Source organism: Oryctolagus cuniculus, chromosome 14, assembly GCF_051225735.1.
Source record: "Oryctolagus cuniculus isolate XC-2025 breed Fujian yellow rabbit chromosome 14, ASM5122573v1, whole genome shotgun sequence".
Taxonomy (NCBI): Eukaryota; Metazoa; Chordata; class Mammalia; order Lagomorpha; family Leporidae; genus Oryctolagus; species Oryctolagus cuniculus.
In genome coordinates, this window is record NC_142880.1 from 10,646,528 (window position 1) to 10,661,684 (window position 15,157).

General features: G+C 40.1%; 1 long non-coding RNA gene across 1 annotated transcript in view; it reads right to left on the reverse strand.

Annotated features, from left to right (window-relative positions):
* LOC138845134 (uncharacterized) overlaps window positions 1-9,400 on the reverse strand; it is a 183,472-nt gene extending 174,072 nt beyond the window's left edge. The window contains exon 1 of the long non-coding RNA XR_011381864.2: window positions 9,215-9,400. This is a non-coding gene — a long non-coding RNA (uncharacterized LOC138845134). The remainder of the gene's footprint in view (window positions 1-9,214) is intronic.
* Between the last annotated feature and the right edge of the window lie 5,757 nt (window positions 9,401-15,157).

Here is a 15,157-nt window from a genome sequence, read left to right on the forward strand (position 1 = left end):
TACACAAATTAATAAATAAGTTTCTTTGTACTCTTAAATTGTTTCTCAAGAAAAACATTGCCAATCTAACTTTTTCCCACTATCCGAGGAGGAAACTCTACTCTTTGAGTTAACTGGTTTCTATCTGTAGACATAATAAATGTAATACTAAAGCCAGTGAGCCAATGGGATCAAACGCGAGAATGTTCCAAATCGTAAACAATGCAAGGTGTGACTTGGGGGACTTCACACTAGTTTGAGGCTGACTTGTTATGTCCTCTCGGGGTGACTACTTCGTGCCATGTCATCGTACTGACGTTTTGCAGAGGACGATGAAATCCTGTTTCTGAGGGTGACAAAACGACTCCAGGTCCAGCATGTGAACCTTGCCACGTGACGGCTGAGAGGGTCCCGGGAACAGGACGGTGGCGCCCTCGCTGCATTGGAGGGCAGAGGGGCCATTTCCTATAAGAGTCGCAGCCTGATAGCCACGAGGGGCTGGGGAGGCGTCAAGTCCTGGAGAAACTGGAAATCAAAACAGGAATTTATGGAAGAAGTGTGTGGCGGACGCGTGGGGTGGAGGGTGTGGCCGTGGCATCAGGGGCAGTGAAGAGGGACCGAACCCAGAGGGAGGGCAGGGCGGGGGCCCTAGTTCTGGGACTAATTCCACCCCAACCCAAACGGCACCGAATATTGCAGGCCAGGCCTTTTGAACTGCTGGAATGACGTCACTTGAACCATCTCCAGTTTGCCAACATTTCACCGGAGCCCTCTCCCCACGGGGGCAATGCCCACGGGCCCTGGGCTCTCTCCCCACGGGGGCAATGCCCACGGCCCCGGGCTCTCTCCCCACGGGGGACAATGCCCACGGGCCCCGGGCTCTCTCCTCACTGGGGGGCAATGCCCAGGGGCCCTGGGCCCTCTCCCCACGGGGGGGCAATGCCCACGGCCCCGGGCTCTCTCCCCACGGGGGCAATGCCCACGGTCCCGGGCTCTCTCCCCACGGGGGCAATGCCCATGGGCCCCGGGCTCTCTCCCCACGTGGGGGGCAATGCCCACGGTCCCGGGCTCTCTCCCCACGGGGGCAATGCCCACGGTCCCGGGCTCTCTCTCCACGGGAGGGCAATGCCCACGGGCCCCGGGCTCTCTCCCCACGGGGGCAATGCCCACGGGCCCCGGGCTCTCTCCCCACGTGGGGGCAATGCCCACGGGCCCCGGGCTCTCTCCTCACTGGGGGGCAATGCCCACGGGCCCCGGGCTCTCTCCCCACGTGGGGGCAATGCCCACGGGCCCTGGGCTCTCTCTCCACGGGAGGGCAATGCCCACAGGCCCGGGCTCTCTCCCCACGGGGGCAATGCCCACGGGCCCCGGGCTCTCTCCCCACGGGGGCAATACCCACGGCCCCGGACTCTCTCCTCATGGGGGGCAATGCCCACGGTCCCGGGCTCTCTCCCCACGGGGGCAATGCCCACGGTCCCGGGCTCTCTCTCCACGGGAGGGCAATGCCCACGGGCCCCGGGCTCTCTCCCCACGGGGGCAATGCCCACGGGCCCCGGGCTCTCTCCCCACGTGGGGGCAATGCCCACAGGCCCCGGGCTCTCTCCTCACTGGGGGGCAATGCCCACGGGCCCCGGGCTCTCTCCCCACGTGGGGGCAATGCCCACGGGCCCCGGGCTCTCTCCTCACCGGGGGGGCAATGCCCACGGGCCCTGGGCTCTCTCTCCACGGGAGGGCAATGCCCACAGGCCCGGGCTCTCTCCCCACGGGGGCAATGCCCACGGGCCCCGGACTCTCTCCTCATGGGGGGCAATGCCCACGGTCCCGGGCTCTCTCTCCACGGGGGCAGTGCCTCTCTTCCTTCGCCCTATAGGCCCCGGTGGGCTCCTGCAGATCCCGGGGCGGACCCGAGACTTCTCCCCGGGCCACTAGATGGCACGAAAGCACCGCACTGGGTCCGCCCGGCGGCCGCGGGCACGCGCCGCGCTTCTCCGCGTGCCCACAGCCCCGCGCTCGGCCAAGGACGAGGCGTGTTCTGTCAGAGGAATCTTTCTGTGTCGCCTGGCACTTTGGAGGACACAAAGGAGGGTCTCCCACCCTCCCCGTACACGCACTCGGAAAATGTCGGATTGCATTTGGAATAGTAAAAATCGCTTCGGTATTTACTGGGGCTTGCTGAGAACTTTACCTTTCAGCTCTTCGGGGGATAGTCTGCTATTTGTTATGCAGCCCTCCTTAATAGGGAGTTAGAGGGGAAAGTCCCTTCAGCATTAGCCTGAGTGCAAACAAGTGCAGGCAAAGTTTGCATATTCTCAGTCATCTCTTTTTTCCTGATTTTTTTTTCATCAAAAATTCCCTTTGTTTTTCTCCATCCGGTATTGTAGGGTCGCTCATTAAGAACAGTGATAGGAGAAGCTGAATTTGAAACTGCTGTCAGAGAGGAGGGTGTCCTCTTAATGTCCGTTACCAGCCAAGCAAAAGCAAATGCCTTTGTTCTTCTCAAATGCAACGTTTCAGCTTTATTTAATGTTTCTGCCTGATCCCCGGGCACCTTCTGGTCTGCTCCCCAAACTTTGAGACAGACTTTCATACTGGGTGGATTTCCAGATTCCACAGACGTGCACGAGGCACCTCCCCAACAGAAGCAATTACCGTATTCTTCCAGATGTTATCACTGTCTCCCTTTGCAAAATGTCCATTGGAAAAGCTGTTTTGATCTTTTGGATAAGTGCCTTAATTTAAAATAAGAGCAAAAAGGTAAAAAAAAAAAAAATAGGCCTCCATGCTCAGCAGTGCATGAATGACAATCTGTTGTCGTTTGGGATATATTTTTAAAGATTCCTTTTAAAATCTCTTATAGCAAATTTACATATGATCAAAAATAGTGTTACACATTGGCAAACTGAAGTGCATAAATTATTTCATGTGCTACTGATATAGCTATGTTTATACATATAATGGGTTTTATAATTTTGTTGTGATATCATACCAGTTCTAAATCTGAAAGATTTCTAAAAGTATTTTTTTTTCATTTTCTTTTTATTCATTCTGAAAAGTTTCTTTTTCCCTCATTGGATAGCTTCTCAGAGCAAGATGTATCACTTTCCAAGTATTTTCTTAACCCTGATTTCCATGAATTTGTGAAAATCAGAGATTTTTATGAGTATATTTAATTACAACATTTAATAAAATAGTTAATAATGTAATCATATCTCTTTAAAATGCAAATATTGGAGCCGGCGCCGTGGCTCAATAGGCTAATCCTCCACCTTGCGGCGCCGGCACACCGGGTTCTAGTCCCGGTTGGGGCGCCGGATTCTGTCCCGGTTGCCCCTCTTCCAGGCCAGCTCTCTGCTATGGCCAGGGAGTGCAGTGGAGGATGGCCCAGGTGCTTGGGCCCTGCACCCCATGGGAGACCAGGAAAAGCACCTGGCTCCTGGCTCCTGCCAGGATCAGCGCGGTGCGCCGGCTGCAGCGGCGGCCATTGGAGGGTGAACCAACGGCAAAGGAAGACCTTTCTCTCTCTGTCTCTCTCTCTCACTGTCCACTCTGCCTGTCAAAAAAAAAAAAAAAAAAAAAAATGCAAATATTGGTGAGCAAATGGGCAATTTGGCAAACTCATTTCAAAGGAAAGGCAATGGTACATCTTGTTTTTACCCTGTGTAGTTCTGACTTATGAGCACATAGGTTAATTTCTTATATTAATGGAAGGAATGCAGCATATGAGTTATGTTTTCATTGATTCTAATGCTTCATATCATTAAAAGCTTCAAGTTGGGTAGAGTCCCCAAAACTCCAAGATTATAATAATTCAATGAATTGGTATAAAGCAGGTAGGTAGGTAGGTAGACATCTTGAGAATCTTAGGTACACACAACTGAATGTTCCACCCTTAGACATTCTATGTAATTCACAACAGGTTAGCTAATGCTCTTAAGGGTTTTAAAACAAGATGAAACGCCAATGCTTGTGAAGTGAGTGATTACAAAATTATAAAACAATTTCAGTTTTTTGCGGTACCTGACTAGCTAGCATCTGGGGAGAATAAAGGCACTCGTGCTGGAAAGACCATGTAGGGATGTGTAGATGTGTGTGGAATTACCTGCTCAGTTCTGTCTGATCACTAACGAAAAATAATAGCTTCTCACTGATACTGAGAGGGGCACTGCCTCCAAAATGGACTGCAATTCATTGTTTCATTGAAACTCTTCAAGAATTCCTTTTTTAAAAAAATGTGGATTCCCATTTGAATAAATGACAAAGCTATTTCCGTACTCTGGGAAACAGGGACACTTCCAAGTGTTCATGATGGAGGGTGATGGGTGGACGGGATGTGAAGATTTTGTTTTGTTCTTTTTGTGTTCATTTACTCAAAGAGTCTGGATAAAATGTATGATATTATTTTATGTAAAACAACCAGACAAGAAAGGGGGGAAAACTTTGTAAATGCTTTTGTAGACGTACTAGGTCAAGCAGAAAAGCCCAAATTCAAATTATATTTGGAGCTACATCAAGCAGATTTAATGAGTATTTGAAATGATTAGTACTGCATTATATTGTCATTTTAAATTGGTTTTCTAATGTCATTATTTACAAAATATAAAGCAAACTCTATTGATCAGACTCTCAAAGAACCAAAAGTTTGGGAATTTTTTTTTTTTTTGCTTTATTTTATTTTTCTGAGATAGGCTTTTTTTTTTCCTTTTAATTGGTTGGTTTATTTTCCCAACCAATTATTTAAATATCAAATAATTTAATAATTAAATATTCAAATAATTGACTATCATAGTCACCCCATGACAATAAATAGCACATATTAAATAGCAGAGTAGTAATTATATAGAAATGAGCACCTAAGCCTTTCTCATGGAGTAATTTTATATTTCATGCTGTGATGAAGGTTCTACGAAGTCACCATATGTATATCTTTAAGGAAAACTAAACAGAGACTCACCAATAATTTGGAAAGTATTCAAAATATACTTCTTTGAAAAAAAAAAACACAAAATTACACTTTCATAGTTTGCAATACCATAAATTTGAATTACACTTTTAAAATAAAAGTCATCAGTTGGAACAAATCAGCAAAATAAAAGATTTTAAAGAAGGCCATAGAAAGCATACAAGCTACAGGAAACCCCACAGCATCTCAAGATGACTGAAATTCATGTGTCATTAATCAGCAAACTATAGAGGGAATGATAAGAAAAGGGAAATTCATCATTGATTTTGGGAAGAAATGCTACTTATTTTTTGGCTATTTCATTTAATCTTATGTTTTTCTTCACAAAAACTTAAGACAACCATCCTAAAAAACCAAAAACTATTCTATCAATATAGTAGTTCTGGTTTCTTCAAGTGTTTTCACAATGTCTTCCCATAGTGCACTGGTGTACACATTCAATCTGTATCAAGGCTGGTGGCCGCCAAGGCCATAGTGCCATCCACGGACCCTGCTTCCACGGTCAAGCTCACAGCCTCAGAAACTTCAGATCGCCCCAGTCTTCACTCCAAAGGACTCTATTTCCACTTCTGTGGAACACAACCTTTAGCCAATGAAATAGCAGACATAGAACAAAATTAATGCCGGGTGGGCCCCTATTGTTTGCGTAGAACAAAATAGTATGTCTCCTTGCTCTTTCTCTGGTTTACTGCTTGAGTGAACTGTTTCCAAACATGTAACATTCTTCTGAAATGAAGTAGGGAGAGGAGAGAGGGAGAGGCAGGGTTCGGAGAAACTGGAATCCAGGAATCAGGGCAGGAAAGAACAGGGCCTGTCCTACTTAGAAAAGTTAGCATGAGTTAACAACCACAATATACAGCTTTATGGGACTTCTCTCTCTGCCTCTGTCTCTTTCTCCCACATGGTCAGAGAGGCATTCCGTCACAACCTACCCCATACACTCACACAGGCCCCTGCCCCCCAAAATGAAATAAGGGCTGGGAGGGGGCTGCACACGTGCTGCTAATCCTGAAGAAAAAATACCATTTGTAGCCATGGTACGAAAAATCCAGCTGCTTTGTCCAAGGCTGTTTTCCACATTACAGTTCCTCAAAGTGCCACTGATGAGGGGCTCACGTAAAACAAAGTGTATCCTGTTTCTGAAAGAAGATGCAGGGAACCAGACCCCAAACCAAGCCCTTGCCTGCTTCCAGATATAAATGTGAAGTTGCAGCTAGGTAAGCTCAGATGAGGTGGAACAAAAGCCTAAAACATAGAAACATTCTATGGAAAATGTAATTAATTTGCCTATTTGCAGCAACATACATTTTGATGAAGCCAAAATCTTTCTCCAATCCCCTTGACCTCCAGATTTGATCATTTATTCATGATGACATGATAAGCATATCCCCAGGTATATAGTCCACAGGTATGTTATTATAGATCAAAATGAAAAAAAAAAAAAAGTAACAACTTAAGTCAGGAATCCAAGGGCTGGGGTGGAGTTGGAATTCAAGACACTGAAACCCTCAGCACCCAATTTAATCCTCTAACCACCAGGACACACTCTCTTTCCAAATTGTTAATAGAACCAGCATTGCCCTTTTTGTATAGCTGTAGACGCCCTATTGATCTGTATCACATAGCATTTAACACTGGATGATTTGGCTAGGAAAAGCAATGTTCACTGTTCCATGGCAAATCAGACAACAATGCTAAGATCTGCTGTAGACCCAGGAAAATAGGGTAGGAGACGGTGCAACAACCAAAGAACAAACTTCGCCTGCATGTTTTGCACGTCTATTTTTTGCCCCACAAGACAGCAAAGGAGTAGAGTGCAACTTTCTTAAAAGTAAAACTATTTCTGCCTAACGCAGATGTGGATCATGGGGATGGAAACTTAATAAACCAACAGCTGAAGGCCACGTGACTCCCCTGTCCTCCTCCCTAGCTCATTTAGAAAATGACATGTTTTTCTTCACAATGTTTTTCCCCTCCTCTCTCTTTAGTGGCAGTAATGCTGAATGCTCTTGACATAATTCTTCGTTCACCCCTGACAGTCATTTTTTTGAATACCATCCCAGCAATAAAACACCTGACCTCAAGCCTTTCAGATGGCCATTGGCTTGGGTTACCCCAATTAGCTCCACTCATTTGGAAGTATCCAGAGGAGTCAGGTGCTTCACTCTTTACTAAACTCAGCAGCACCAGTGAATACATTGTTGTATTCAGGTCAACTTCTTTTACTCTGGGATTTCTTTATTCCTCTATGATCTAAACAGCGAAATAGTAAGTTTAAAAAATAATCTATAAGGATGAAGAATTCTGACACCAAATATTTCTGCTTTGGAAGACACATAGGACAACATTTCTGGTTCCCTCGGAGTTGTTTTGCACTATCTGAGGATAATTGAGAGAATTTTACGTGCAGACATCAGTGAAGAGCTCTTTTAAAGACATCCACGGCAGTTCTGTGTCTGCAGAACACACGTGTGTGATACATGTGTGTCTCAGTTGCTATATTTTTGGTGTACAGATCGCCAACATCAATAGCTGTTTTATTAAAAATATTCATAGGTAGAGAAGAAAATGTGTACCTCCAGGGGTAAATGTTTGTTATTACAAGTTTGTCTGTCAATTAAGTGTCTGATTTGGCCTTGGGAATGAAGTTGGGAGATACTGTAAATAATAACTGAGTGTCTGGAGGATTTTGGCAGATGGAAGTGGCCATTTTCAACATAAATGTGATATAAAAGAAAGTTAGAGTATATTAAGCTATGCTAAAGAAGGAGCTTTTAATTTTTCAATTATCAAAAATTAAAAATTATTCTGAAGTAAAATTCTCTTTGAACCATTTGTTTTGTAGTTAGCATTTATCAATAGGCACGGGCCTTTCTCAGCAGGGGCATAATTTTTCTTCAGGATTTTAGCATTTGTGTGAGCTATGCAATTTTATCACTGGTTGCATTTTTATTCTTTCCTTTAAAAAGGGTAAACCATAATGTCTCTTGATGGACGATACTCGAAATAAAACATGAAGTCCACACAACTGACGGTAGACAACTAATGCTGGCTGAGATGAGTATAGCTTCAAAAGACGGCCAGCTTCCCTCTGACACTCGAGCAATGAATGCAAGGAAGGGAAAAGAAATTGAATTTAGCTGATGCAAATGAAATTAAAACTAAATTGGTTGTCACATCAAACTGATGCTAACTATGTAAATGTTTTCTGTTTATGAAACTACAGTTTAAAGTGTATATTGCTGCAAAACTACGAATATTTTCATGTTCATTTAAAATAGAAATTAAAGGCACAGATTGTTAAATTGCTTAAAATCCTTGTCACTTACCCATGTACCCAGGTAATATTTAAGGGACTCTGAATGATATACACTGTGGACAGAGAGTATGGAGATAAACACACATATGTACACATACATGTACACACACACAAACAATGCACACGCATGCTCTTCTGGTCAGGCAGTATCCCATTACATCATTGCTTCAAATGCATACATTCTCTTCAATATTGTTGGCTGTTTCAGGTTAACTACCAAAATCATTTGCCTGAGAAGCAAGATTTAATTGTCTTACAACTACCTCTGTGAGGTACAATAGGGATTACAAGTACCCATTGATTATACTATTGGGTAGAATGAGGGACTCTCATTCTAGCATTTCTCATTCATTTTGTCATTGCATTCTCTTTGAAAGAGACCAAATGGGTCCCAGCAGGTGAAAGCAAAGAAACCTGAAAGGCGCCCTTTGATGAATGACAATACCACAACCACCCTCCCCCCATTTTTGGAGATTATAAAACCTTATTAAATCATGCCCTGTTAGATATTGATTGAGAGGGAGTTAAACTAAAACCAACAATAGCAGCATGGATCAGAGAACACTGCTTTCATCAATGGGCACTAAACACAGCTAAGCTTTCCAATCCTTTCTTGGGGAGGGGGGCTTTTTTTTTTAACTATTTACTTTTGTTTAAACCATTATCCCAGAAAGTCATACAATTATAGCTGTTTTGTCAGTCAAGAATAGATCGTGGTTGTCTAGCACTTCATCTTTTTGCATGTAGCTGTGTATTGCACAAACAATATTAGACTTGGTTAAAATTCAGGATTATTATTATGATCATGGGGGGGTTACAATTCTAGGTAATTATCATAATTATTCTTGACTCTGGGACCCCTTTGATGACAAGACTGCTTTAAAGTAAACCACTTGGACATAACAGCCCCAGATATTTGAAAGGAGACTGTGCCAGAATCAGGGCAGAAAACTCACCCTATTTGAAGGCCATCTCGGTGATCAGCCTGTGTGCCTTCCCAGGCTGTCTCTTCTGCCATCTGTGAGCACCACAGCAAACAACTCTTTTATGACAATCACTTCAGTCTAACTTGGATATGTCTGCTTTACAAGAAATTTCTGCAATAAGACTCTGTGCTAATTAACTGTCAGCCTAAAAGAGAGAGAGAGAAAGAAATCAACAGAGTACATTTGGGGAAACACACTCCACCCAAAATTCCCAAACAAGCATTAAACTTCTGTGCCAGACTGGGACTTCCACCGCTTCCTCCCAGGCCTTCCTCTGGGGAGATCTGTTTACTTTCAATATTTTTCACGTGATAAAGGGTTTCATGCCCGAGGACTACAGGTAACCACATCTGCTCCTCCCTCCAGACAGCCACTTGATTCAGAAACTTTACTCCCAAAAGTGAAAAGCAGACAAAAAGGTAGGGAAAGGAAGTAGAAAGGAAAGGAGAGAGAAAACATTCAGGTGTAAACAAAACTTTTTTGTGTTAGAAACAGTAGTTACCAAGTTTTTTTGTTTTTTGTTTTTTTTTTTTTTTTAAAGGCAGAGTCACTACTGAAAACAACTGTGGTTTGAAAGGATAGAATCTAAAATTATTTATTTAATGACAAGGAAAAAATTTCCAGTTCAAGAGAAATACTTATTTGTAGAAATAGCATGATATGCAATGAAAATGACATTTGAAAAAAAATCTGTGGCAACTATAGCTGTCTTAGAAGACTGAAGAAATCAAGGCTTGTACAAAATGGAAACATTTAAATATCAAATTTATCTCAAGGTGCTTGATGAATAAAAGCAGTAGTAACCATCTGAACATAAAGCATTAGCATCAGGATTTCCTTTAAAAATGTAAGACATAAGAATGATGTGAAATTTTGATTCATTTGTTAAAAGCCATCTCTGAATCTTGATTCTCCAAAATATATACAGAAAATAAAATTTTTAGGCTGGATATAATAAACACAGAAAATGAGAACAGTACAAACTTATTTTGATTTTAGGCAAAATTTTATTTCTTCACATTGCATAATTCTTTACAATTTTTAAAAGTCTAAATTGTATTTATAAACTAGACATATAAAACTTACTCAGCTTTATCTTATTGCAAATCAACATTTCTATTTTATATTTGTGAGTTTTCTGTTTGTAAGTTTGTAAGATTAAACTTTGAATGTTTAAAGGCTCTACGTTCTTTTAAGATTTTAAATATTTGGCATCAAATGGTGTAATTTATAAATGTATTTTCTATGTTTAAATCTTCCTAAGGCTATACCCTAAATGAAAAATTTAAGCATATTTAGTTATGCCTTAAACTTTCAAGCCAATATACCTAATTATCGTTTTAAAACAACTTGGAACAGAACAGTTAATTAACAAAACAGTTACCAAGCAATGTGTTGGATGTTAGTTTTTCTTAAAGTATGATGTGGTGCATACATTATTATAAATGCTACGAGCTAGTTTAAAATTGTTGCATTGTCTATGCTACCTGATAAGGTAATTAAATGACAAAATCTGTTGCTAATTTTTATTTTCATTAGATTTGATTTTTTTCCAAGTGAGTGTTACTTGTTAATCTTATACTGATTAGTTCGTTTCCTTTCCTGATTTGTGCTCCCTACAAGAAACCTGAGAATTATTCTTTTAATGCCTGATGCATTTCTAATTCAATCATCAGCTGGCAATTTTTGACTGCCCTCTATCTTAGGCAAATAGCTAGATTGTAAAATAACTGACCATTTCAGTTGCAATAATGGTAGATTCAAGTCTCTTTAAAGTGCATTTTCTGTTTTCCATTTTTGAAAAATTCTGTAATTTAAACTCCTTCTTAAGTTGCCTGGGAAAATTGTATTGAAACAACTCTGTTTAATAACAAACTATTGTAGTCACAAAATTATCAAGATTTCCTTCCGCATCCTCCCCCACGTGAGAATAGTCAGTCATGCTGAGATGAGTGGAATATTCACACTTGGGGCTTGGCGATGCCTTTGCTGAATACCTGGTCTTCTATCACATTGAAAGACTGCAGAAAACTCAGAAGGTATTTTGGTTTGATACTATAATAGAATCACAATTCCTATTTCTAGGACTTTCCTTAGCAGTGAAATTTAATTCCTTTTTATCATTTTACTCATGTGACTCTTTGTGATCAAATTACATATAATGTAATCTTAGTTAAGTTCTGTTATCTCTGATGAAAATTCTGTGTGTTTATATAGTCATTAGCAACTACCCCTGCACATAAATTATTACTTATTTAGCACTTTTAACTATAATGTAAAATGATTTCAATAAATATATATATGAAATGTAGTAAAAAAGAAAATCACCGTATTTAACCTAATTATTTCAAATTGTTGAAAATTCTGAAACAGTATATTTCTTATAATTTTATTCTCTATGCAAGGTCACTTAAGGACTTTTGCTTAAGTGACTCATTTATGTGTTAAAGAAAACTAGATTTTTCCTTTATGTCTTCCAAAGCCTTCCCAAAACCAACGTGCAGAATTATAGTGATATATATACACACGCACAGATTTATAGTGATATATATATATATATATAAACATACATACATGCATAGAGAGAGAGAGACAACTATTTCCTTCTACCTTAGGAAAAATATTACCTCCAACAGTCCCATGCATCTGACATCAAAATAAAAATGGAATAATTATTTCAAAATGAATGAAGAGATGGAAAATACTGCAAATGCTACTAGTATGTAGTCTACAAAATAGTGTCTGTTGAATTAAGAAGATTTCCCCCAGAAATATATGTCAGCTGAGGGCGGCGGAGAAAAAACAAATTCTCGTTTTACTTGAAGTATTGTTACTAACAGAATTTTTAGTTCAATAAAACAGATACTGGGTTTTTAAAACAACAGTATCATTTTAATCATCTCTTTTCAGACATACCTAACTTATAGCAGCAGTGTTTATTTGTGGCAGATTCAGAGGAACAGATTGCCCCCAAATCTCTGAACTTTCATTTCTGAATTTGGTAAGCACTCAATAGAGTGTGTAAGAGGCTCCTCTGTTTTAGAACTTTACATTTTCTCTGAATTCTATTTCTGAAAGGTTAAAGAAAATTTAATTTCCCAGGACAGAAGATGTTATAACACTTTCCAAATACACCTTCCTAAAAATTTAAGGTTTCTTGACTTTCTCCCTGGAGCTTACATTGAAAACATTTGAATGGAATCAACCATCAGTTCCCTAAGATTCACTGGGGGTGAAAATAAACTATTAATGAGACACTGCAGGTTCATCAGAAAATGTAAGAGATGCTTGTGTGTGGAAGCTGAAGGGTTTCTCTGACCTAATGAGACCTTCCAGTTCATGCTCAGTGCATATTCACAAAGTATATGCATCAATTTTCTCATGCAGCACAGGAAAATTAGAAACATCTGTTAAGGCAATTCTCAGACGCCAAACCACTTCTGAGAGGCAAACTTGAGAAGTCAAACCTCCTTACACCCAGTGTTTGTGTTAAAGTCCTAGGTCTCCTTGGAGGATATCATTGGAAAGTCAGTCAGCAATATTCTCCCTCTGTCTCTTAAAAAAAAAAAAAAAAAAAAAAAAAAAATGGCCATGAAGCAATGCAATGCTTTATATGGTGTTTTGTACAGCAGCTACCCCAGAATTGGCACGTGTTTCACTGAAGCCAACACACTCCCCCTCCTCATTGCTGAAACCATTTCTTAAACTTTTCTTTTAGAATTGCCTTCCATCTGAGTATATTAGTTACAAGAAAAATATTCTTATTTTGTACTGATACTTCATTTTTAAATCCAAAGCAGAAATGTCCATGTTAATCAGACTCCTTATCAGTTTCCCAAAGTCAAATCTTCCTAAATTGGGGTTTCCAATATAAAAAAAAAGTTTAAAAAGTGGGCAGTGATTTTGAAGAAAACTATGCAATGCTAGCTGAAGCATTGGTAGCAACATTGAAGTGAACACCAAATACCTACCTAGATGATTGCTTTGAAGCATTTTATTTTGATGACTGGTTATACTCATTAAAATAATCAGTTGCACTGCCCTGCACTCACATTTTGAATATTTGTCATTCTGTTACAAGATCAGAATCTCTTGAAGCCCTGCATGGAAGGCGACTTGAAATGTTGAACTTCATGGCCACACTTTCTTTTGATACAGGCCTGATGAGTAACAATACCTCCTTATTTATATGCACAATCAGTAAAATTTAAACTAAATCTTAACATGTGGAATAATATTTAATCTTGTTCAAATAACAGTTATTCACCACTCATATGAATTCTATTTTTGATTTAGGTAGGTTCGGATTAAAGAAAAATATACAAATTTAGAATACAAGGATATGAACAACAGTTAATGTAGTGATACATACACCCAAATTTAAGGTTTTGCTTTTAAAGGAAACGAAAAGATTGAAAAAATATTGTCTCTTGTTCAAGGGTTTACACGTAAAAATAAACTCATTAGATTAGTCACCATACAATAACTATTATTTCACATAATTTCTATAAAAACTAACATTTTCAATTTTATATAATTATGTGCCAATTTTTTATTTTTTGATTATTTTCACAAAGTTCATTACTCTATTGTTAAGACCATATATTTATGAAACATGTTTTATCTTAACGTTCTTTTTTTGTAATTTATTTATTTATTTATAACTTTTATTTAATAAATATAAATTTCCAAAGTAGAGCTTATGGATTACAATGGCTTTTTCTCCCAATAACTTCCCTCCCACCTGTTTTTTATGTGATACACTTGGTATGTGATAATTCCCCAATTCAGGAATGCTGTCTGCTCTGATGTGATTTCTGAGATGTCGGATACCTCCATCCCTGGAAGATGCCCACAATGAACTCATAAATACCATGACATTGAGACTCTGTAGTAAATGCATGTTGGGAACTTCATCACTCTGATTGATGAATGTGTTGTCTTTTGTAGGGCCAACTGCTTTTTGTTTTTCTTATAGATATCATATTACATTACTGAGCATTAGCTTTTTAAAGATTTATGTATTTGAAAGTCAGAGTTACAGAGAGAGTAGAGAAGAGAGAGATTTTCCATCTGCCGATTCACTCCCCCGATGGCTGCAATGGCTGGGGCTGGGCTAGGCCGAAGCCAGGGGCTTCATCTGGGTCTCCCACGTGAGTGGCAAGGGCCCAATCATGTGGGCACTGGATCAGAAGTGAAGCAGCCAGGAAAGGAACCAACACCGAAGCTGAGGGCTTTATCCTCAATGTCACAACATGGGCCCCTTTTTTTAAGATTGGCTAGAGATTTCACTCAATCATTGATTTTCTCTATCAAGAAAAATTGTCATTTTCAATCTTTGCCGCTCTGAAATTACTCTTTGAGATTATTCGTTTTTACCTAATTAGTGCATCGTGCTTTATTTGTGATTCATATCATAGCTAGAATTTAGTTTTCCCAAGTTTTGCTTTTTAAACAAGAAGCATTTTTGGTGAGCTCTTTCTTCAATCCTGGCTGCAAAAAACCATGCCAGCCTTTTGGGTTATTTTATCTTATTTTGCCTTGGAAAAGAATCTAATGCTAAATGTTTTTAATCGCCTAGGAAAAAAACATAAAACCTCATTTCTGATTACTGCAATTTGTAGGTTTCTGTGACACATTTGGTTTAGAAAACAAATGCTGAGTTGTTTGAGAAAATGTCCAACAGTAAAATAAGAGATCTAGATGACTGCTTTCCTCAAATGCTGCAGTAATAGGCACACTGACTCAGTGATTAAGATGAAATTTGAGAATAAAGACTGGGAATGCATTAGGATGATCCTGTGAAGAGTGGACAGGGTGGTTATCTGGAGCTTGCAGAAGGTTCCTTAGCAGCTCCCTCTGGCTTCTTCTGGTTGGGATAAAGAATAATTTCCTCTGCTTCTCACAGTTTCC